A 24,881-nucleotide genomic window follows, 5' to 3' on the forward strand; every position below is an offset into this window, starting at 1 on the left:
TACTATCTTCCCTTGTCTCGCTTCATCAGCAAATCTGGATTCCAGAATGATACTATTACGTGATTTGATTTTTTTTTTGAAGTTGTGACCATTACAAGGAAATACTGAAGTTGCTGAACATTGGTGAGCTCTAACTCTACCTTAAAAAGCAAAAAGAAAACAGTTAACACTAAAGATCACTGCGTCTCCCTGTCGCTGTGACACTACTGCGTGCCATGGTCGCAGCATGGCTGAGAGCCACAGCACTGCTTTGAGTCTATGCACAGCGTGTGGGTAATTTGCAGAGAAGTAGAAGGTTGCACACTTCAACAAGGATGTCCTTCATAGATTCGACCTTCTATTTTTTTTTTTTTCTTCCTCCGGTCCCTGTGCTCTGCGAGGAAACCGAGTAACCTAGATCGTAGAGTAGGGAGAGAGAGGGACTGTGACAGAGAAGGAGAGAGACAGTGGCAGAGAGAAAGAGCAGCAGTAGGACAGATTGAAGGGAGACAGAGTCAGAATGTGACACCCCACCCAACACAGAGGTAGAAAAAAAAAAACCCTACTAGGATGATGTCAGGTTCACTCCACTTTTTTCTGGTTACCACAAGCTGATTGTGCTGATTATTGTTGAGCATTGTTTCCCTGTTGACGCTGCGCATCATTAAACAGAGACTGTTCCACTGTTAGTGTTTGTTTAAGGAGGGCTGGTATAATGTTTCCAAGCACTTTCTCTTCACCGCAGAGACACACACACACACAATGTAAATTGAGACACAAATTGTATCTATACTTAAGTTCCTGTGCTTTGTTTAAAGTCAAATTTGGGTGCCTTCAAACACAAAGAACGCAAATGAAATCAAAGAGAAATCTGCAGTGAAAAACTTTTCCAATGACAGAATATGTAAACGTATCTCACGATTATGGATCTTTTTTGGCACACGGTCTGAGCTACTCTCCCAGCCCTCCCAGAGGAGAGCCGGCGGTGGGGTGCATGAGGCAAACGGTTGTACAGATTGTGGAGGGTGTGTTGCGGCGTACGCTACCTACAGATCAGCCTCTGTTTAGGGGAGTGGCCCCACCAAGGCCAGAGCCGGGCCAGACCCAGCCCAAGCCTCTCATTAGTCGTCGGCTGGGTGCCGCGCTTCTTTTTGGAGTGGTTAAGGGGGAACCGGCGAGGGTCTGGCAGTTCCACTGTACTCCACTCCCAGCACCATCACAACCCGACCTCATCAAAGCGAGCGCTCATAATTTGTCACAGAAAGCAGCCAATTAACATATGTTAAGGGAGGAGGGACGACGAGAAGACGGGTGGAGGAGAGGGGAGGGCGAGTGAAAAAAGATAGCGTATGATTAAAGAGTCTGCACAGCTGCACAAAATCAAGATGGCAAAGAGAGCTTTGAAAGAGACCTCAGACCCAGTAATCTGATAAAGCTTACTGTTACTTAACCCCCATAAGCAAGAGCGAGCGGGGGAAGGAGAGAGGGGGAGAATGAAATAATAGAGACAAACAAATATTAAATTACTGCTGTGAAGCTACAAGCTTTGGCAGAGTGCCTCTGCTCTCAATATGTGGCTACAGCGAAGGCCACTGTATCACAAGGAGATGACCCCTCTTGCCAAAGCGCTACCGCTGTTTGACCGTGCTCTATTTTTAGCTCAGCGCTCACCATTGTGCTTAACATAGTTCACAGTCGAGCTCAAATCTGCCAGGAACTTCTTTGTTTTTTTGCACTTGAAAAAAAAAAAAAGTGGAAAAAAAAGGAAAAAAAAGAAAGAAAAAAGAATACCTGGTGCAACACAGCAATTTAGCTCCCTTTCTTATAAAACAAAACATGTTTTTTTCATTTTTTCATTTATTTTTCTGTCACAAAGTCTCAGACAAGTTGCTTACATTCTGACTTGTTTGTTTGCTTTCAAATTCCTGTTCCTCATGGTTGGTTTTTAACATGCTGCGTGTGGTTATTTATGCATGTGTGCGCGGCTGCGTGCGACTGTGTGTCTGCGCGTGTGTGCGCATTTATGTGTCTGTTATTGTTGATGTTGTTGTTGTAGGAACATCTTGTGAAGTGAGTTGTGTGATATTTTGCCTTGTTGTTGGATACGGTGGCAGGCTGAATGCATTAGCAGTGCACGCCGATGCCATTCTGTGTTCTGTCGTCTCTCAGCCACCTCTGCCTTGTCTCTCTACAGCGACTGATCACACGGGCTGACAAGCGAGTTTGGGTCTTCGTATGCCGCGCCATCCTTCGCTACGTGGGCTCTGACTCTTTCAGCGAGCAAAATAAGAGAGGCGGGGAGGAAGCTTTAAACAAATTTGAGTGCTTTTGGAATTGTACATCAAGTCGAGGGGAAATCCCCCTGAACAACAAGGCAGCAAACTTGAGCAAGAATTCTGTATTCCTAATACAGACTTTTATTATTATATTATTATTATTATAATAATAATAATTATTATTATTAAATGGAAGATATTTTGACTGAAAATAGACAACAAAACCACAAATGGCCCGAAAAGCATACCCTACGCTATATATAAATCATGACTTGTTTCTTCTTTCCTCCTCTTCCTCTCTCTTGCACTTTTATCCTTTCCATCAGGCATCAATCGTTATTTATTTATTTTTCCTATTTGGGAAGTAAAAGGCTAGAGTGGAGGAGCGGAGGAGTGAAGGAGTGGGGGATGGAGGGACGTCGGACAGAGGGGGCGGCGGCGAGTTGTGTTTGGTTCACAGGGCTCGCTGCTTTGGTTGAATTTTTCTCGTCTCTTCTCTTCTGCGTTGCGAGCTGGTGGCTCAGTGAAGGACCTGGCTGCCTGGAGTTCCCCCCCTCCACTCAAATCCCTCTGCTGCGCGCACAGCTGCACCGTTCACATAACCTCGCCTGCCCCCTCCTCCCCCCCCCTCCCACAGCTAATGATAGCAGAGCACGTCCCCTCCACGAGGCAACAGCTTTTTCCACTTCATGTACATACACACATGCACACAAACTTGGCGCGCGCGCACGCAAAAACATCGAACACATGCACAGACTAGCGGGCACAACATATCCCTTTTCCCCTTCTTGGTTCCTTCCCTTCATTTTTTCTCATATCATTCAGTTTCTTCCCCTTCTCCTCACCCTGAGAAAAATCCCCTAGCCTTATGACCCAAGGAAGGCCTGAGAACATTACCCCCTACCACCACCACCCCCACACACACACAAACACACTCTGAACCCAACTCCCTGCTTCTCTCCCTCTCAACCCTGCACAGCAAGTGACCTGCATCACAGCTGTGTGTGGGAATTTGTATGGGTGGGTGTGTTTGTAGGAGCGTTGAGTGTGTGAATGTATGTATTTGCACATACCTGCGCACGTCAGTGTTCACACCACCTATTCCGCGAGCGCACTGCTGCTTTACCGCGCGTCTTATACATTTGCGTAACTTACATATTTTCTGTTGTGTGTCTATGTAAGCAGAGGAGGAGGAGGGAGGCTGAGGGCAGCTCTGGGCTTCTGCTGCGCCTACTGTGCATTATCCCAAATAAACAACTCATTACACGTGTACTTAACCAAGGGGAGCTGGCGAGCAGTGGAAGCTAATCCCTGTTATCGTTCCCAGCGTTTCTCTTCCGATTAGGCTGCAGGGGAAGAGGAGCCCAAGAAGGTAGGCTGCTCAGTGCAGGAGGAGGAAGAGTGAGGAGGAGGCGAGAGGGAGAGAGAAGAAAGAAAAAGCATTTGAGTCAACTTCCCACAAGTGCCCTTCTTACTTATAGTATCCCGTCTCTCTCTATCTTTCTCTCTCGCTCTCCCGCTACCCTCTTGCCTTCTCTCCTTCCTTTTCCCTGTGGATTTTGCTCTGCTCTTCCTTGTTTTTCGACCATCTCTCAGAACTGGGTCATCGACAGACTGTGCGGCAGCATTTTGAAGAACATGGGAGGGAAAAAAAAGCGTGTTCTTTCTATGAGAACAATCCAAGGCTTCTTTAACAAGTAGCCCGCTTATCAAATTAAGCTGTCAAAAGCACATTAATAACAGGCAGCACAATTCCCTTCACAGAGTTAGGGAGTAAAAAGCACGTTCGATAAGAAAAAAAAAAAAAAAAGGGAATGATTTCTCTTTTGCCGTGTAAAGAGACAGTTCACGAAGGGCAGCAAAGCTTTTCAAAGATTTCTCTCTTCTTCCTCCCTCTCTTCATCTTTCTGTCCCACTCCCAATATGATTATGGGGGCCCTACTGTGAGTGGCCACTGGCCAAGATGTAGAGTGCCACTCATTTAGAGGGTGAACAATATCTCGGGCAAGGATACAGCAGGAACGATGCTCATGTTTAAGAGAATTACAGGCTTAACATGTACTGTTTTTCCCCTTTCTACTAGACAGACTCAGACACTTGTGCCGGATGACAGTAAAACAGATAAAAGAGCATCTCAGGATAACAATGTGGATTCCAGACCAAATAATTAGCTGGTTCGAGGAATATGATGCTCAGTAAAGGATGACGTGAATTAACATAATGTTGTCATTAAATATTAATTTGAAACTGGATCATCTGAACCTTTTCAGAAATAAAGAATTGTTAGATGTATGTGTAGAAATGCAGACTGTAACAAGTCAATTCCACTCCCAAACCTATCATTATTATGAGTAAAGCGATAGTTTGTTCACACAATCTTTTATTGAGAGCTCCAACAGTCTAAAACCCTCATTACCCTCACGATCGTGGAGCCACATTATGCCATAAGAAAGTGAGAGCAGGATGTGAGGGAAACAGTGTATGGTCGGAGGCAAAGAGAGAAAGTTAACACTCTCAGTGCTCTTCACATGGCATATGCCTGAGACGCAGAAATGAAATTAACAAGACACCTCGGCATACAGATGGCAGAGAGGAGAGAAAACCACCCTATGACCTTACACTCAGACTAAGTGTCTGAAAAACACAGCTCTCATTTTGACGACATTCTATTCTGTTGCCATCTTGACACTTCTCTTAAAGCCCGCTCAGTGTTTGTAAGAAGAAAATCCGTACTTTACGAAATCTGACAGCGCCGGCTCGGCTGCTCACGCTGGACCACAAGCCTGTTTGTGTTTTACTCCAGAGACTGATTTTCTCACACCCTCAATTTGAGTCCCATCCTGTTTGCTCGGCCCCTCGAGGGGGCTGCTCCGCCGTGGCCCGGATTGGGCCGGCGGTGGATGGATGTGACGTGGAAGGCGCTGGGACTCTGGAGCTGGAGGGAGGCTGGAGCCACGACAGGTATCCCCCGCACTTCCTCAGCTATTTATAAAACCATGAGTCCAGCGCGAGGCCAAAAATAAGACGGAGGCCATTTTTATCCCAAAGAATAAAGGCGGCTCACTCCTTCGCTCACGCACAAAGATCAGATAAAAAACTATCCATTAACAACGGACGCTAACAAAGTGAATAACTCCTCATCAGACAATGAAACCATCTCTGTCCTCCTACTGAGCATGCTCAAACGTGCACGTCCACACACACACATGCACAGCAGACAAAAGTCAATATCAAGGCTGAGCTATTTCTGTAGAGAGCACTATTTAGGAAGTGTGGGCTGGGTGCCAGTATTCTCCTCAGTATCGTCTGGGCGTCATTGCACCGCTGCTGTTATACAAACTCACCTCTTTCCTCTCTCACCCGCTCCTCACCCTTTCCACCCAACCCCTTGTTCCATTGTCAGTGCTGTCTCCCTCCCTCTCTCTCCCTCTGTGTTTCTTTTATACACACACAAGGTTATTTGTTTTTCCACTGGGTCGAACCACAGTGCCAGGTGAAAGCATCTATTGGCAGGATAAAGCGAGTGGCTGGTGTGAGATCACAAGGCCCCACTCTGCCCAGCAAACCTTGAAGTGAAGCGCCGGGCTGGAGTTTCAAACAAAGTGCCCCCTCATTCATTATACATGCAACTGCACTGAAAATCTCCTTCCGCAACACCATCCCTTCTCCTCTCTCCCTCTCTCTCTCTAGGCCGCTCTCTTTCTCTTCCTCTCTCTTTCCTCACATCGTCCCTTTTCTCTCGTTTTTTTTTTTTTTTTCCAGACAGAGCATCCATAAAGTATGAATAAAATTAATGACATCACGAGCTGCACTTTGGAAGAGCCACTGTAGGAAAAAGCCATACATCACGGGGCAGTAAGGAGCCGGGACGAAAGAAATGTAAAAGAAAAGGGAAAAAAAAAAATTGACGGAGTGAGAGAAAAAGGGTGTGTGGGGGGGCGTTGCTTCACCCTTCTCCACCCCCCAGGCCGCTTCATATTGCTGTATGTTATTGTGTGTTATTAAGTTTGATTTCAGATGCACTTTAGCTGAAAAGTTGTTTTTTTTTCCCCCTTTTTTAAAAAAAAATGCCTTTGTCCTGCTTTCTTTATGACTTTTCTTGGCCAGTAAAGTAATGCCAGCATTCAAAACAGTCCTGTGCTGCGCATTCTTTTATAGGCTGGCCTTTGGTGTGGGAATGGCACAGATGACAGTGGAAAGGAACACTGGTGTGGACTTTGGCAGGACACCGCCTGGTTAAGCTGTGTGCTCTGCGGAAGAGGGAGAGCACTGAGCGTGGATTCTTATATAGCTGTTTCTCGACTTAGATGGTGTTAACAGCATTTTCAACAGCCCGGTCCCCCCGGAGTTGAACGGTGAACCTCCTGGTGTTGGAGACTTTAAGGCACGAAATAAATACCATATTTAAGACTCTAATATTCTGTCTTAGAGCGGAGAAAAAGGAGATGGATTTATCAATCGCGTTGCCTATTACCGGCAATTTATTTCGACACTGTTTCATTACAAGAGTCACCTCGCACAAAAGCCTGACTGGGTAAAATTCAAGACCTCATTCCTCCTGAATCCAGTGTGAACACAAGATCTGCTAAAAATACGCGATAGCAATGTGAAGCTCATCAGCAGCGTGGATGGGGAGCAGTGGCTGCAGCGGCGCAGATTGTGGAGTGAGCAGGTTTCAGATGGATGTGAGCTTGTGTGAGGCCAAGGCACAGAGCTACCTCTGTGCGTCTCACCGGACTATGTTGCAGAATGACTCGGCTATGTTGCCGTCGTGACAAAGATAAATTACAGCCTCTGGAAAACATTTCTACGTTTTCTTTTTTTTTTTTTTCTCTCACTCTCCCCACTTCTGCACACCTCTTTTCTTTTTTTTGGCACTGGGTGTGATCCAAATGTGTGCCACACTGAAGGGAGATGATGAAAAGGGGGAGAGGTCGCTCTTTGAAAATATATTAGGGGATAAGAAGTTGCCCCCTCACTGTTCACAGGTCAGGTAGTGTGTTTTAAAGAGGAAAATGCGTTCTGTTGCTAGATTTACACACACAGACAGCAGACATGTCTCCCTTAAACTAACGCTTAAAAAAGGATTCCCATTTCATTCTGGACTTGAGTTAAGTTTAGAGCAGGTATTTCACATATACACCGTACAAACTAGGCTGCCTGCAACCAAAAATACAAATGTGAAATCACACAGGAAGGCAACTATAGTAGGTGTCTCGTGGAGCAGTTAATGAAAGCATTTACAATGTGTTAACTCTTATTTTAACCTCTACGTCTCAATGCTGAGGCATTCAGCCTGATCTGAACTATCCTATGTTTGGACAAAGAAATCCAACCTCTGTTTCACTCTAAATGTTTCTCTTTGTCTTATCATTCAAAGTCCTCTGCTCCCTGCACTCCTCCAGCCTCCTCGTCTGCCAGGACTCTCTCTCTGTCCAAATATTCCAGGGAGCAGGCCTCAAGTATGGTGAGGTGTTTAGGGTGTCTCTTTAGGTGGGCTGCAGCTGACGATATGATTGTGTGGTCAGCACTGCTGAGCACAGACCACCCAGCAGGCAGCTGCTGCCATAATGACCCGCAGGCCGGGCAGGAAGCAGGAAACAGGAAGAAGAAGGCAGGACATCCTGTTCATCTAGATCAGTGTGTTAGGCATGACATCACGAAAGCATCACTGTTTAACGAAGAATACCCGATCAGAGGCCAAATCTTCTGAAGTCGCCTGAGCTCAAATACATTTCGCTCTGCGTTCTCTCTCCGTGTGTGTCTTTCTCTGTCTCCCTGTGCATCTGTCTTCTCAGTTTGCCTTTTCGGCGCTCACACTGACACTGTTTTCCAGACTGCTCCATCATCCAAGACATCAAATCCGACCCTCTTCAGTGCGAGGATAAAGGAGAAAGAGAAACACACGCGTGTTCATTTGAATATACACCAGCAACAACCTCACAAAACTCCGACAAAAAAACACAAAAGCACAAACATTCCGACGCGCAAACAGACGGAGACATGGCACAAACTTGAACGCACGCGCGCGCGCACACACACACAGATACCTCCCAGACACACACCACATACTGACAGACAAACACACAAAGAAACAGCAAACACAAAGCACAGCACAGCCAGAAGTCTACTTTATGCAGAAATATTCTAAAGTGTGTTTTACAATACAATTAAACATCAAAGGCTGATATATTCCTCTGTGATCTTTAACACCCCAGTGAACAAACCCCATACACCCCCATCCACTTACAGCATACAGAGAAAGTTGCTGAACGTCACCGCTAATTACTAGATAGAGACAGAAGAAGACTTTGCATCATTATGCAAAAACCAGGACATATTCAAATATATGCATTCAACCCGCCATAAACCATTCAAGGACTGTGTTATTTACTTTAGATTATTATTTTTTAAGTTTTGCGAGTAATTGCAGCTCTTACGAAAATATACTGAAAGTGCTCCTAAGGCAAAGAAACATTTGGGTAAACATTTCTAACATGCACAACAGTTAGGACAATGAAAGGGAGATCTGTTGGAAATGAGTGAATAAACACATGGTGAGGTTGAGCTCTGCGCTTTTCATTAGTACTATAAAAATGTATGAAAAGGGGGAAAAAAAGAGACTTTTCCTCCCATGTAGCAAAAGAGGGAACACCTGCCTTGTGCAATAAACAAGAATACAACAAGCCCTTGAGTTTTTTTTTTTTTGTTTTTTTTTTTTAAAGTTAAGTGTTTTCATCTGCATGTAAGCAGGCAAGAAAAAAGTTATTCGAGGCAAAGGGTTTGACATTTCCACATTATGTCAGATAAATTTACTAAAAACAGAGTTTGTCTTTGTCTTATTTAAGGTTCTCACTGTGGGATTTATTTTTAAAGTACATCAACCAAAATATAGAGCAATATTTACAGGATATACAGCGATGTCTCTTGACGGTTTAAATATGATTCTCTACAATTGACTCTTATATTACCTTCTCGTTTGAGCCAAAGGGCATGAAGTCCAATTACAGTACTTCAATATCTACCTGCAGATCTTGCCAACCAGCAATCTGCAAATGAGTGTTTTACTGATGTTTAACTGAGCAAACTCTGCAAACCCCTTCCAAAATATTTGAAACCATTAGCGAAAAAAAAAAACTTTAAAGCATAGCAAAAGGGGCTATTAAATTATTTGCTTAAACATAAATGCTTCAGATGTTTCCATTAAGATTAATGTTTTCACAGATCTGGTTTTCCATTAGGAGGGAATCTTGAAATGTGCCTTCTGTACAGTATTAAACGTCTATCCTCTGAGGCGGCACAGTGGTATACTTCACTCCTTTTTTAAGGCTTGATAGCACATATTTTACAGCACTCAGATAAGTGTTCACACATTAATGAGCCTTGTATGAGACATTCACGATTAAAGATATAAGCAATAGCCTATCCTGGGCTGATTTTGTCTGAGCACTTTTAAAACACATGGCAAAAGGAAGCCTGACCATGGCACACAATGTGTCCATTCCCTTCACTTAACTAAAGCTTCACTGAGCCCCTGGTGTACAGCAAAGTGCCCTGACAATCGGCTCAATGCCCTGGCCAATCAGAGGGACACGTGACCTTCTAATCCCTCTCTGTGAGAAGGGTAAGAGTGTGTTGTCACTGTTGGTTTTGTGAATCAGCGCCCAAAATCCCAAATGATTTGTCAAGAGGGAGAGGTCTGAAGAGAATAAGAGAAACAAAAGCAGCGCAGCCCAGATATTGTGGGTGTCAGTGTGTGCATGTGTGTGTGTGTGTGTGTGTGTGTGCCTGACAGAAAGACAGAGAGAGAGGAACAGAGAGGAGGCAGACCATGCTTTTGTCTATGCATTTGTGTGTGTGTGCGACTGCATACGTGCATGCGCGTGTGTGTGTGTGTTTGTACAGGGCCTATGAGATTACAGAGCTTGGCTGACAGAGTCCTCTGTGTGTAATCGTGGGTCCACATGCGAGCGCTCACCTTCCTCTGAGCGGATTAACCTAACGCTAAGTCCCAAGAGAGCAACAGGCCAGACAGGCCACACAGAACAACTTCATTGACGATGGGAAGATGAGGGAAGGCCATGTGTTAAAATCTTTGCACAGTAATATTCACTTTTTATAAATTTTGTCATGAGTGAACGACTCATATATAAGAGCAGAAAGGATTGGAAAAAGAAATGCACAGCACACTACATCATCTTAAAAATTAATCAGATATCTCAAATGTTGCATAGGCTTTATATAGGCTGTATCTTTTTTCTCTCTTTTTTTTTCCAAATTAAACTAACTGTGAAAAGCAATCAGGCAGTAAATGACTGAAGGCATGCAGAACGCTTTTCACAGAGTCGCAAATTAGGCAGTAGAGTTAGAGCAGACAGCAACACTTTATCACTTAAAAATGTGTACTTTTCCACAGAGCTCACTAATAAAGCGGAATTTCACATTTGGAAGTTCTTACGGATCTGAAAATGTCATTAATAATATATCAGTTTTATTAAATTTAAGAGACTGTGGCTGTCTCTTAATTCACAGGCAAAAAATGGCCGTATTTATTTCGGTGATTTAAAAATAACAAATTCACAAGAACATGGCTGCAGAGATTTACCTATATTCTCACATTAACGAGCGTGAGTTAAATGCACACAGCCCGGACTGTTCCACAACCGGTCTAAATTAAAAACGAAGTGTGCTGGAGTGTATTTAAAATTTTACAGCCATCCTCGGTTCATCTGCACATTTCATCAGTGGGCCTCGTGTCCGCACTTCACTAAAACAAATAAATCTGATTTTGCACGTAAAGCTGCAACCTGTGAAAGTAGCCACAGGTTAATTATGGTGTCGTTATTAATCATCTCACTGCAACAGGTTCAGTTGACCCACATGAGACTGAACTAAAAACTCACCTTATGGTTTTATCTTTATCGCTCCAGTGAGATAAGTCTAAACAGTCTAAATCACAAAGTCACAGAGGATAAATTCAAATTGAGCCTGAACTCGCCAAAGCTTCTCTAAAACACTGATTTACAGTGCTGATATCACTGGGTCTGTGCGAATTAACGTTCAAACGACTCTCCCATACTGTGCTCTCCTGCTTTGTGATTTGGAAAATATTAATGTTTACATCTCTCGGTCTTCTTTAATTTATTTATGAGAGCTGCCTGTGTGTAAGTTATCCTGATTTAATGTGTTGGTTGTGCTCATAAGTGCACCTCAGTTCAGTTTGTTAAACAACTGCTAAACAATAATATATGTTTAAAGTGAGGCCAGCTCATGTGTGGAGGCTTTTCCTGCATTCTTTTCCTTTTATAAAGCAAATTATCTGAAATTTAAAAACTTCTCAGCTGCATGTATTTTTCCCCCCCAATGTCTCTGACTGAGTTTTTTTTAAGTTTCTTATCATATTACATGTTAAAATTCTCCACATCAGGTAGATTGAAGCCCACATTTTTTAAACTGCTGGTGTTAACTTTTCCTGCAGTGCATTGGGAGAACATACTGTATTGTGCTGTATTAAGGAGGGCAGCCTGTTCAGTAGCTGTGGCTTTGGGGCTGTGCGCCTGCATGTGGACACGCGAAAGCTCCACAAGGTCGACACAAACTGTAACGCTGCCTAAAAACACGAGCCAGACCTCGACCCTCCTAATAGACCATAAACAGCTATTTGATGTCAGCCTGTAATTATGTGACATAGTTGTCACCGGCACGAGTCGATCAGGGTCACAACAAATCAATAGGCGCAGTTGCCTGTACTTTAGTTGAGGAGGCAGCGCGCGTCAGAATAGATCCCCCTTAAGTTTCCCTCTGGATATCCAAAAAAATAAACACTAAAGCTCAGATGGTGATGGTGTGCCTTGTGGATGTTTTGTGGCAAGGTGGTGCTGAGCGCGGTACTTACTTTATTTCGCGTGAAATCTTGTCCGGTGTGAAGTGAAAGGCAACAACAAGCGGTCCGCCGGTTGTTCGGTCCGGCCGGGTGACAGGAGGGTTGGAGCCGCTGCTTGACGGTGACGGACTTTCGCCAAGACGCACTTAAAATCCAGGAGCGCAACTTAGCAGAGGACGTCGCCGGGAGGAAAAAAAAAAGTAACGCACAGTACGTGGAAGGAGTCTCTATAATGTCAGAGAAACTACTCTCTCTCTCTCTCTCTCTCTCTCTCTCTCGCTCTCTCTCTCTCTCTCTCTCTCTCTCTGGTCGGACAGTGTCTGCTCAGGAGGCGGCGAGGACGCTTCGCCTGGTCTCTCTGCGAGGTGCCGGTGAGCGGAGAGGGAGGGACCCGGTGGAGCAGCGATGGTGGTGGTGGAGGTGGAGGTGGTGCTGGACGTCTGGAGCTTGATGGGTGATGTTCAAGAGGCTGATTCTGTTCCTTCCCACAATCCTGACCGAGTCTTTCCCCAAACCCTCTCCTCTCCCAGTGCGAGGAGAAATAATCGATTTTTTCTCCTTCTTCTCCTTCTTCTTCTTCTTCTTCTCGTCTTTTTTTTTTTTTTTTTTTTTTTTTTGACTCCTGAAAAGGGGGCGGGCTCACATTTCCCAACTCTACTTTAATGAAAGACGCACGGCTCTTTAATGCTTTATTATCGCGCCAGCCCCGATAGAGTGGACGCGCAATTAAGTGCTCAGAGAGGACCACTAGAGGAACATGAGGGGGAATGTGTGCTTAAACTAATGAAGCAACGGAGGGCACGTTAAGCAGCTGCAGTCCACCTTAGGCAGCTGAATCCGAGCACGTCAAAAGTCGATGTTTATGCTGGGGCAGAGTCAAGTTTCACCTCTTGTTTCATGCATGTCAGACTAAATGGGAAGTAAACTAAAACTTGAGTCAGTCTTACCCGAGAAAAAAACATCAACAGGATGCACAGCAAACCTCCTGAAACACACTTGTTTTTAGACACACTAAATACTGTGGAGAAAGAGGAAAAAAAGGCATCTCTCTCCGCTCAAGAAAATGTGGCAAAATAATATGTTCCAATAAGGAAAATGAGATTTTAAGGCTCCTTATTCCACTATAATATTCTTACAACAATAAAAAGGTAAGATCAACTCATACATCTTGTTCAGCAAGCCCCAAACAACGCCGTAATTCAATTCTCAGAACATTTCTTTCTCCCTGTCTGAGCACCATGAATGCTGCCTCTTTTTCTGAGTCACTACAAAACTTTCCACCTCCTGCACGCCGCCGCCAATCATTCTCCAGGACCCAGCTATCTCCTCCAGATAAGCCCTGACACAGACAGTAAGCATGGGGGAATTACCAAGCCGTTATCCATCCGACCAAATGATTTCAAAACATCCACTCTATTAGTGTGAAGATAACAATTAGAACAGCAAGTTTGCCACTTCAGATAAGACGCAGACAGGCAGCGCAGTGGCTTTCTGTGCAGAGATGCTTCCCAGATAGGCCTTGTAATACTGCGGTTCTATTATGCTCACATTATATGGCTGCTGTATCAGTTTAAACACTTTTAATGGCAGTCTTGAATGAAGGCTGTCGTGCTCTGATACGCCGTCAGGTCTCACTCGTGAGTTTCCATTAATCAGTCCTCAGGTTTTAAGTGTTTGAAGTTTGTTTTTTTCACAAAGAGTTGATTTTCTAAACCATTTCCACACTAAAGAAATTAAAGCCCCTTGAATTTTCCTTGTCAGGGAGTCCGCTTTTTACTGAAACTATTAGTCTTATCCCACTTGATAAACTTTTCGATCGAAAAAGGAGACAAACAGGGAAGCGTTCCCCTCACCACTGACTGTGTGACGTGTAAATGGACACCAAGCAGCACCCTAATCTTTACCTTCCCTTGAAGTTCACCTGTAAAGCATAGGCCATGTATGCAGTTAGTCAGTCAGTCAGTCAGTCAGTCAGTAGGAAATGGCGGGACATGAAATCTGTTAATAAATAAATCAAGCTGGCTAATCTGCTTGACGGGCGGACATTACAGCCTGTAACCGAAGCCGCTGGTGTCTGATGACTCGGGATACCACCTTCACATCACCTGACCCTTTAATCTTTAATAGCATTTCCTCTGGCCCTCAGACCTCCATAATAATCAATAAGGTGAAGTCTGTTAGACACAGTGGGTTCATAAACGCAACATGGCAGATATCAATGGCATCACATACCCGCGTGTATGAAAGAAACAGATTCGACACCCTCAACAGAAACAATTCCCTCCTCCCAGCTAAGCGTGTACAGTACATATGGACACCTATGGGCGTGATGGTACATACCACGTTCAGTGTTCCTTCGTCTGCCGTCTTGTGCGTGCCCCTCGGTCTTGCAGCTTTCTAAGTTGCCTGTCAGCGATTCATCGGAGAGGTCCTCTCAGTGTTCACAAATCTTGAGGTTGTCTTTGGTTGGCACCTGGGAGGAGAGGTAACATTGGGAAAGCGTGAGGGGGGAGAAGAGAGCGCAAACCTGCCAGTGAAATGGTAATTGTTAGCATGCACCTTGCACATAGTGAGTGAGCTGGATCTATGCATAGATACTTGTGTGAGTGTGTATGTGTGTGTGTGTGTGTGCGCTTGTGTGTTTGTGTGTTTAATGGCCATATGAAATAGAGAGGAATAGTAACTGGGGGGTAGGTGGATTGAATATATTTGAATGGTGAAAAATCATTAAACGAGGCAAACACCGGCTTATGCATATTCATAAAAGACTGTCTGAGTTGTCTACAGGGATAAACTTATAGTGAAGGCATACTAACAGCCTCATTCTATGCTCACGCGTTTAATGCAAAGTAGGGACGACCCACTGTATATTTTGCTCTTGAGATTACCAAGTGGGAGTCTACGGCTGAATCAGAATACGGTTCAAACAGCTCAAAGCATTATAGTCAGATTATTGTTACATTGTATTATGTCGTTCAGGGTTTGTCACATTACGCCTTTACAAGAAGTGTGAACAAACACACTGACAATGTAAATACTGTAGATTGTGGAATATGTTTCATCTTAAGCCAAAGTATTTCCCCCATTATTAAAATCAACTAGATTATTAGTTTTTATTGCTATTTGGAACTTTCATTAGCCGTCGTCCCTCCCGCTTGCAAGCGCAATCCTGAACTTACGTTGCGAGGTGAGTGTGTGAGTGTGTGTCAAAATGTGGGTTGACAGTCTGATCACAGCCTGGTGGAGAAAAATCAACAGTTTGCCAAAACAATTATGCAATTTCAAATATGTCACAGTGTGTATACACACACTTTAGGCTTCTGGGTAAATGCAATTTCGTGAGGTTTGGCATCGGCCGTGCATAAAAAGAGAGGAGGGGAAACTGCGACTGCATGTTAAGTCAAACACATAAGTGCGGTTTGCTGATATTGATCTTGCTTGGATTGTTCCTTAAGCCTCTCCTGGCAGTCACTTCATAGCATGTGTCACACACACACATACACACACACACACACACACACATGCAGAGCAGCTCGTCTGAAAATGTGTGTTTTTTTTTGTTACGGAGAGAGAAAGAAAGGAATGCCTCGCTCAAGCAAAAGATAAACACAAACACATTTCCAGGGCAAACAGGAACAGCCCGGGCTCAGTGCAATCTGTTGTCGATCATGCTCACGTGAAAACACAATCTGCCTGTCACAGTAGATGATGTTGTCAAGCACTCTGCCTCACTGCTCCTGAGAATTAACCAGCTATTGCGGACGCACTGCGAGACACATTTGTTGCATGTTAGACATGTCTGAGGCTGCTTCCAGCTTTCTTTGGTATTTACTGCTTTCAGTCATTCTTCCTGCGCTCGTTCCCTAATGAATTTGAGACACATTTGCTGTTTTGACATTAGATTGATGCTACATGATGTGACGACCAAACTCTTCACAGGGGGTACAGAAAGACCTGCAGGCCAATTTAACTCAAAAGCTCAGCTGGGAATCTATAGATCTTACTTCGGCACATGTGTGTAGGTGTTTGTGTGTGTCTGCTTGTGTCTTAAGGGTAAACCAATATCGGTGCTTGAGGTGCAGCCCCAATACTAATATTTTTAGACTGGAGTCTTAATACATCATGTTGATATTCAATTGAAATATTATGAATAAATATATTAAGTTTTCCTCTGAAATGTTATTGTTGAAAAGCCTCAGAAAAAGCATTTACACTGTCACGTATCATTGAATTCTGCTCAAAAATATTAAACTGTAGGTGAAACTGGGAGGACATCATGTCAGCCTGAAGAAATCAAATGAGTAAAACAAAGAAATAATTTACAAATATAACAAATAACGCATTTATAAATGTTATATATGACAACGACTAGTCCGGATCCATAATTCAGAGGCCAGCATCGACCCAATAAGAGTGTTTTTATGACAAATAATTTACACTTTTTAAAAACAATAGATCACATTTCAACCACACTCTCTTACATCCAGTCTTTGTTCGTGTTAACAGATGACGTCCATATTTTACGGGACTTGATCTGCCTGAACATCTGGGTTCTGTTCTCAGGTAAAAACAAACCCACTTTAGAAGTCATCTCACGCTTTGTAGGGAGAGATGAGAGACATTTCCCTGCCGATCTGCGCCTGCTTGGTCTTTGTGTAAGTCAATCCAAACGTTATATTGCGCGTGATTTGGAGCTCCTTATTAATAAGGTTTATAATGAAACTCAGAGGGCAATATCATCGGTAATTACAGTCGCAGGAATTGTACCACTGTACAGTGTAATTAGGGCTGGAAAGGTGAGAAAATCTCTTTTAATTAACTGAAATCATATGTCCTCATATTACAAAACATATAAAACAAAGAAATTCAGGATTCCGGGGAAGTATTTATTTGTACACTCAAATGAGCTTTTGTGATATAAAGGTTAAATTGCCCTTAATAAATTAAGTTTGCAGGCAATATTACCTTGATTCTACCTCTGAATGAAAGCAGTAAAGCAGGATGCTCAAACTCTTTTCTGTGTCAGAACCATATAGTACCGCCTCGTGGTTATTGCCTTTGCAGAAGTTGTATGTAAATATAATCTATTTTGATATACATGCATATGTTTTATGTAAATATGTTACTGTGAGAGGTTTCGTACATTAATGACAGCTTATTAAATATATAATACAGTAATATCACTACTTTTCATCTGTACCACTTTAGAATAACAAAAAGAAAAAGTCTCTACAATGAACAGATTTTGAACTTTGTGATCCCACATATCTCATAAACCAGCTCTGTAACTTACAGCTTCGGTCGGCTGTAATTCCCGTCTAAGTAAGAAAAAAAGCAAAGCAAAAATAAAATAAAAGTTCAGTCTACTTATCATTAGCTGCTGTGTTCCATTATGGCATGACTCATTTTTCAGTGAAACCACACAAAGCCTTATTTTCAATAATACAGTTTTTCTGTGTGGTTTAGCCATTAACTGTCTGGCCAGCATGAAATTCACTGTAGCATTTCATACATTTCCTTGTTCTTACAGTTCACTTTCAGAACAGCACCCTGTCGGATCAAACCGTACGTAACAGACTCGATTGCATTAATAACAAAGTCAGGAGGCCTCTGAATCTGTAATGACCACATAACGACCCCTCACTGAGCAGTGTCAAGCGAGAGACAGCACTGGTGATTTGCATGTGTCGTGTTTAACCAACAGTTTTCTGTCTGTACACCTTTTATGCATTATGGATGAGGCACAAGCTGAACAACAAGCTCTCCCTTTGTTCTGCCTGATGCTCCAGTTACATCATAGGAAAAGCCCCATGGTCCTGTGACTGCGCTCACAGGCTGAGACACACAGAGCCGCAGGGGAGCTGTTGATCAGACCTGTTGCCTCTTCACTTTGCGATACTATCACGTATACGTGTACATGTAGATACAGATACGCACTGACACACATACTTGCTAATCTTAATGAGGCTGTGTCACCTATTCAACATGTTTTTTAATATTCCATATGGATCAAAGATCCACCTCTTTAATTTAATGACGTTAAATAAATGACTTTAGGCTGTTTAGGATCCAAAGAGCAGCTGTTGACTACATAGGTTGTTCAATTATTCAGGCTTGATATCTGCAGATTAATTCACTTGAATAAGATGACTAGATTACTGACTGATTTCGCAATACAAATGCTATGTATTTACTGACAGGTGCTATCAGTGTGCCACCTGCTACATATGGGAAGTACAAGCAGCCTGTAGAGGTGCATTCAGACTCTGCTGTGTAATTAAATGTGCTGCCTGCAGGGGAGCTCTGCATCCTTCTCAGCAAAAACTTCCATGGGTTAACTGGAGGTCTCCCCAAAGAACGTTTCAGTATTTTATTAACCCCACATTATTTTGATTTGGTGGACAGCCTAATAAAGATTTTCATTTAAAGGAATCACCTAAACATTCAATTAAATTCCATTTTTTTCAAACATAAATGTAATATAAGTGATCATGATCTCATTCACAGATATTTTAACCATTTTATTTTAATGTATTCTCATCCCTGACACTGGCACTTCTCTCTCCCCGGGTCTTCTGCTGTATAAAGTGTACTTGTCAGACTTTCTGTCCATACATCAGGGACTCAAAGTTCTCTTTGTCTCCACTAGATTGCTTCATGTGAGGGAAGGGAAAAAAAAGAAACTCACTTTCAGCTAATGATTTTTCCTCCTTTTGAATGGTTGGAAAGTAATTCCCTATGAACTGCTCCAACACAGGCACAGTTATTTCATTGTTCTCGCTGCCCTTTCTCTAATTGTGCCCATAAAGGCAAGATGCCAAGGTTACTTTTTTTTTTTTTTTTTTTTTTGTCTCTGTTCAACGAGTACCCACCGGTGTTTCCTGAAGTGGTGCAGAAAGCTGTGTCTGAAACATTCGGAGTGTTAAATGACCAGACATGGCATATATCCAAAGTCTGAGCAAGTTCTATGATCAACATGTGAAAGTTTAAATGATGTGAAATGAACTTAAATTAGACACATTTTAAGTTTAAGGTGGTTCGCAGTTCATCCCAGTCAACAAAATTTCAGCAAATCATGGACGCGTTTAAATTTGTACGTTTTATATGTATCATATCAACATTTCTACCAGGGATGGTTGTGGCGTCACAGCTGGGCAAACGGCTACCAAGCGAGAAACCACTGTTTGAGAAATCCTTTCAACGGTTGTTAGTGCTCAATCACTGGAATATGCTTATGTAGAACGTGACTTTGACCTTAGAGACCGCTATTTGTTTCCCATTTTCTGTAACTGTCAACACTGGTTTCTTTTAACCATGACCAGATAGTTCCCTAAACTTAAGCCATACTCCTTTTTAAATTCAAACCACTAATCTTAACCAAGTAGGTTTTGTGAAAAAACCACGAGTTCAGATCAGAAAACAGTCATATGAATATATTTTATAACATGCATTTAGAAAGACACTGTCAAGCAAGGTCGTCCTTCAGTGGAACTACATCAGAAAACACTAATGTGGCTTGTTTTGAGAGGCCATGTAATTGGCTGTTTAGCTTGGAGGATTTATAGCATGTCCTCCCTTTACTTATGAGTCATTTTCTATAGCTGAAGTAAAGAGTGCTAGATACGTAGCTTTTTTAAAAATAGATTTCATTCTGCAGCTGTTGAAAAGAATCATCAGGATCATTCTGTAGCACTTCACCTTCTCCTCGAAGGTATGAGAAACGGGGGTTCAGAAAAACACTCTTAAGCTGTTCAAAATGTTGAATGTTTACGCACAATATTCTCTCTGTCCAGTAGAATGATCTCAATGATTTCAGATTCAGGGTTTAATTAACACAAACATCATTTTACCACACACCATTTAATTCTTTCACTCCTTAGATCACTATTTCACTGATAATGTGTTTGTCTGAATGTGTAAAACATTCAGCTGTAGCACAGAAGCCTACAGTTATCACTGTTTCCAATTCCCATAGTAACCATTACACAAGTCCCTCCTGCAGCTGTTGACCTCAGCCAACTCCCTTGACAATTAAAGATCACTCAGCATGGCTATGCAACTTCTCCCACACTCTCAACAAGCAGCTGATAGCATCTCACTGTGAAGAAAAGCAAGTGGAGCGGAATATAATGTGTGTCTAAATGAGGGATCCCCAACTCCGATGTGTGATAGCGAGGCCTAGCGACCATCGGCGCAGGCCCGTGTTACACGGTGGAGCTCGGCAGACGAGCGGCAGCGTCTAAAGCTCTTTGTGCCTCCAGGATCACCCCGACTCATTCTTATTCAGACATGATCAGAGGGGAGGCAGGCAACTGAGATTAGCTGCAGATCAAAGGAGCTGCCTCGCGCCAGCGCTCGTGTTTTGTAGATTTAGGCGGCCCCGGCGCACAGGCGTTGTATAGTGACGGCGGAGCGTCATACTGTTTTCTGGCCTCGACATTGCTCAGGGGGGTAGATGGAAAGGGAGTTTTCATACAGGAGGCCGGACTGCTGCTGGAAATCTTCCAAAATGAAATAATAAAGACAATAGAAGAGAAAGAAAAGAAAGAGTAAGAGCAAAATTGCAGCAGTTACTGTGAGCCATTACAGTGGAACAAAGATACTTTCCAAGCCGTCGCAACTGAAACTGCTGCCATATGTGTAATAGGCCTCAGTTCAGTGATAATTTGTTTTAGAAATGAAATTCACTCTCTACAGTAACATTTCTAAGGTAATTCAAGAGCATCTGGATCAGTTGAGCCCACCAAATAACCATGGAAACTAACTACAGCACAAGCAAATTACCTCTATGCTGTATCTTAACCTTTTTTTTTTATCAATTTACACAAAAACAGCAGTGAAACCTCAGACAGCATATGTGCACCACATTCCACTAAAAACGAAATAAACAGTAACAACAAAAATCTTTGCCTTTGATACTTTCCAGCAACTTTCAGATTTTGGATTCTGGGCAACAATGATGAATGATCAATGAAATGTGTCCTAACTTTGAATAAAATTGCATCTCATCTATTTTCACATTTCAGTGATCACCAGCACAGATAAACAAACTTCCCCCGACTTTTCAAACTGCATAAAGAACAGCAACAGTGTAACTAATGGCGGAGCGTGAAGGTGAAATGACAGGATGAGGAGAGTTTCAAAGGCAGACAGGCAACTGCGTAAGAGCGCTCGCCGCCCTACAGTGAAAGAAAACAACGCGCTTCCTCAACTCCGCTGACCATCAAAGCCGTGGAATTCAGGGGCAGAAAAGCTAATAAGTGAGGAGCGAGCGGTTCCTGTAAACTGGGTCAAAGTTTCTTAGGTACTGCCTCTTTAGGTTAATACGAGGAGGACAGTAACTCTACCCAGGTATAAAATAAATGACATGAGCACATATTTACTTGTCTGCTTATATCTACTGTATACATCTTTAATAAAATCAGTTAATTTACTCATTGTTTGCCACAGTTTAGTTGAAACCTTTTTCTCAGAAATGGAAAAATTAAACTATTTTGCTTTTTATTATTATTGTTAATTGTATTCGTGGTGGCAGATTGTACAATAAAGATATGAGATGCAAAATAAAACCAGGATTTAAAATGTACTCGGTATCAAGGATATCAAATTCAGGAATAATATTACTTCTCCTCCTGTTTCATCCAAGAGCTACAGTCGAATCAAATGTTGAAGGAAAATCTCCAACAGTCACTCACCACTCATTACAATCAAACAAAGCCTTTGCTTTAGTATGAAATTCCATTAGGTTGTTTTAGGACAAGTGCCCTATACTAGAGAGCTACTCTTTGTTTTCTGCGAACCCATTTGGTTAGAAATAAACCCCCTTTCTGTTCATTCAATATGACAAAAGTTTCTCTGTCGTTTCAAAAGTTTGCCCAGTTTGTCTTACTTAAACATCAAACTGTGTGACACATATTGCTGCAGATGTGTGTATATTCGCCACTTAGGTAGCTACCTCGAGGGAATGAGTCATTTCTAAAGCAAACAGCATGGTAAGGCCATGCTCTTTTCTCTCACTGATAATTCCAGATTGTGCACAGAGATGTTCTGAGCAATTACCCTTAAAAGTACCAGTAACCTAAACTGACTGTGAAGAATTAGAAACAGAGAAACTACACAATATAAAGTTCCCCTTTAGTGATTTAGGACATTTGTCTTGCCTCAGAGAAATAAAAATGTAGACTTTTAATACTTAAACACGCACATTTCCACTCAATCAGCTCAGTGCTCCGCAGAGGTGATCGGCAACAGCTGGTACCTGACTCTCGTTCGGCAGTGTTGGAGCTTCTCTGGTGTCTCTCTACTTTGTCATGAGCAGCAAAAACTCAAAGTAAACACCAATTAAATGTATCGTCTGGCCTTGTTCATACTGGTATAGTTGTCTCTGTGTTGGGCTACATGACAAAGACATCATTCATACACCCAGCAAGGCTATAATGAAACAATTAGACGAGAGCACTTCAAAATAAATTTCAGAACAGTTCAAATTGAGCAGCTCAAATATCAAAATTACGGCTTAATGTGTTAAACATGTCATGACCCACTGCAGGGTATGGTTTGAAATCCTGACACAAAGAGGTTTTCCACTGACAGAATGAAATCCAGAGGAGAGAGAGGGGAAAAAGGAAGGGAATAGGTGTACTGTAAAAACTCACCCGTGCCGTTTCTCTGCTTCCCCAGGAAGTTACGCCCTGCAGCACCAGCTAAGGCCCAGCTCAATCAAACGGTTCAAAAACTTTTTTTTTAAAAAGAAAGGAAAACAAAAGAGATAGTTGAATAAAGGAAAATAAAAAATACAGACAAATTGCCTAAAATAAATGTCCTGCATGTGATAAAGCCAGACCAGCTGGCTTTGAATAGAAACCCCCGATTTGGGTTGTGTGTTTGCCCCCGATCTCTGTCTGAACTGAAACCAGGTCCTGTTCCTTCCAATCAGGCCCCCACCCCTGCCCCTCTGTCCCAGCTGAATCCACCTGTTCCCATCACTCCGGGGTAAATTTAGCCTTTGAGGGATCAGTGAGTCCCCCATCCCATCCCTTCAAGCACACACACACACACACACACACACCCCAGACCTTTGTCAGCACTGGCATATTATTGCCCCCCCAAGAATGCTGCCATCCTCGCAGTGGCAAAAAAAGACTCCCCTCTCCCCCTTTACCCCCTTCACACATCTACAACTCGAAACTGTACAGAGGACATTCTTCTCATTAGTTTTCTTCTTTGGAAACAGAGCTGTTGGAGGCAGTGTTGGGAAAGTTCATTCTGAAATGTTATAGGTTACAGATTACTAATTACACTGTTAAAAATGTAATAAGTTATGAAACTATTTTAGTAACTTTATCACAGTAATGTCATTTTGTTTTAATGTAACTTTCTTTTAGATGACTTTTTTAACAAATGTTTTAAAGTGGATAAAAGCTGAAATATTCACTTAAACCAGGCAACGTAGAGCTCACAACAACGATAACTGTCAGACTTTAATTACAAGTTCTTGAATATAATTTAGATTAAGATTGAAACGTTTAGATATTTCAAGCGCAAGCACCAAAACAAATCACAAGCACGTATACCACATCACTCCTTGTCTGGAAATATGCCAAAAGAAAACTTAAAACTTAAATCACCATTTTGATTAGCATCTCTAATTCACACACGTGTTTTCTCTGTAACTGTAAGGGATGACAATTACATTTATTTTGTGGTTTGATTATGTATGTGTTACACCATTGCATGATGTAACATTTATATGTTAATATTCCAGCTCAGTTGGGCCCGAAGTCCCAGTCCTGGTCAGATCCGCTGTCAGTCACCTCTGTATGTATCCCCTGTCTTTAACTAACCTCTGTGGCTGTGACTCTCCATGTGATCTTAAGTCCCAGTCCAGACCAACTTTAGGGCCACTGGCTCCATGGCTAACTGAGCAATGAGCCAGTTAGCTCAGAGCTAATTAACAGTAGCTAGCTACAGTTAAGGATGGCTAGGAAAGAGCAGCAGTTGTTGCTTACTCTGGTGATATGCTGCCCCCTATCTTGTTGGAGCTACCTTCAAATGATTTCCGTACTCATACTGGCCACAACAGATTCTACCTCTTAAAACATCTGACAGAAAAAATACCATATATTAAATAAGATAGATCTGTATGACTTGTGCTATGGACGATATGGACGATTAAACCACAATATGTCATTTCTGCCAATAGGATTCTCTGTTTAAACATAACTAGTAGCTGGGTTTAGCCGTTAACTAACGGGCAGAGAGATCTGAGATATTACTTTTTAACTTTTGGGATGAAGAAGTGGATTTATCTTCACTCCTGTTTATCAACTTGACTGCAGCAGCAATCTACAGAGGTGACCTCCGTTGTCGTGTTTATTTACTGCAATGATGACTGCTGACTGGAGATAGAGCAGAAATGTTCCTTTAATTCATGAACGTAATGTTACATTCTCTCATGAGTGCTGTGTTTAGTGATTGACCTTAACACACACCCTATGTGTGCCGTTGCTCGCTAGTTTACAGCTAGTGTACGTTAAGTAATCTGGCTGTTTGGGCTGAATAAACACTCCCGTGATGGTGGACACCATAAAACGACCGCCACTGCTGAAGAGTCTATCTGATACCAGCACAAATGTTTACAGACGCAGTAATGTTCTAGTTTCATTCATATGACGTTTAGTCGCATTCACAGACTTCCTTCCTCACTCTATCCAGGCAACCAAATAAAAAAACACCGTTACCTT

At 42.5% G+C, this 24,881-nt stretch overlaps 1 protein-coding gene across 8 annotated transcripts in view; it reads right to left on the bottom strand.

Moving 5' to 3' along the window:
- mef2cb (myocyte enhancer factor 2cb) overlaps positions 1-23,049 on the bottom strand; it is a 71,962-nt gene extending 48,913 nt beyond the window's left edge. For 6 of the 8 annotated variants that reach the window (XM_084360727.1, XM_084360726.1, XM_084360725.1 and 3 more), the window contains exons 1-2: positions 22,794-23,049; positions 14,479-14,611 (exon numbers count right to left, since the gene is read on the bottom strand). The gene's annotated coding sequence lies outside the window, so the exon portion shown is untranslated. Of the gene's footprint in view, positions 1-12,150; positions 12,640-14,478; positions 14,612-20,559; positions 20,640-22,793 lie in introns of those variants that run through there. The other 2 variants (XM_084360721.1, XM_084360722.1) reach the window with 2 other exon arrangements.
- Positions 23,050-24,881: the final 1,832 nt, after the last annotated feature.

Source organism: Pagrus pagrus (genome assembly GCF_965226575.1).
Source record: "Pagrus pagrus genome assembly, chromosome: 8".
Taxonomy (NCBI): domain Eukaryota; kingdom Metazoa; phylum Chordata; class Actinopteri; order Spariformes; family Sparidae; genus Pagrus; species Pagrus pagrus.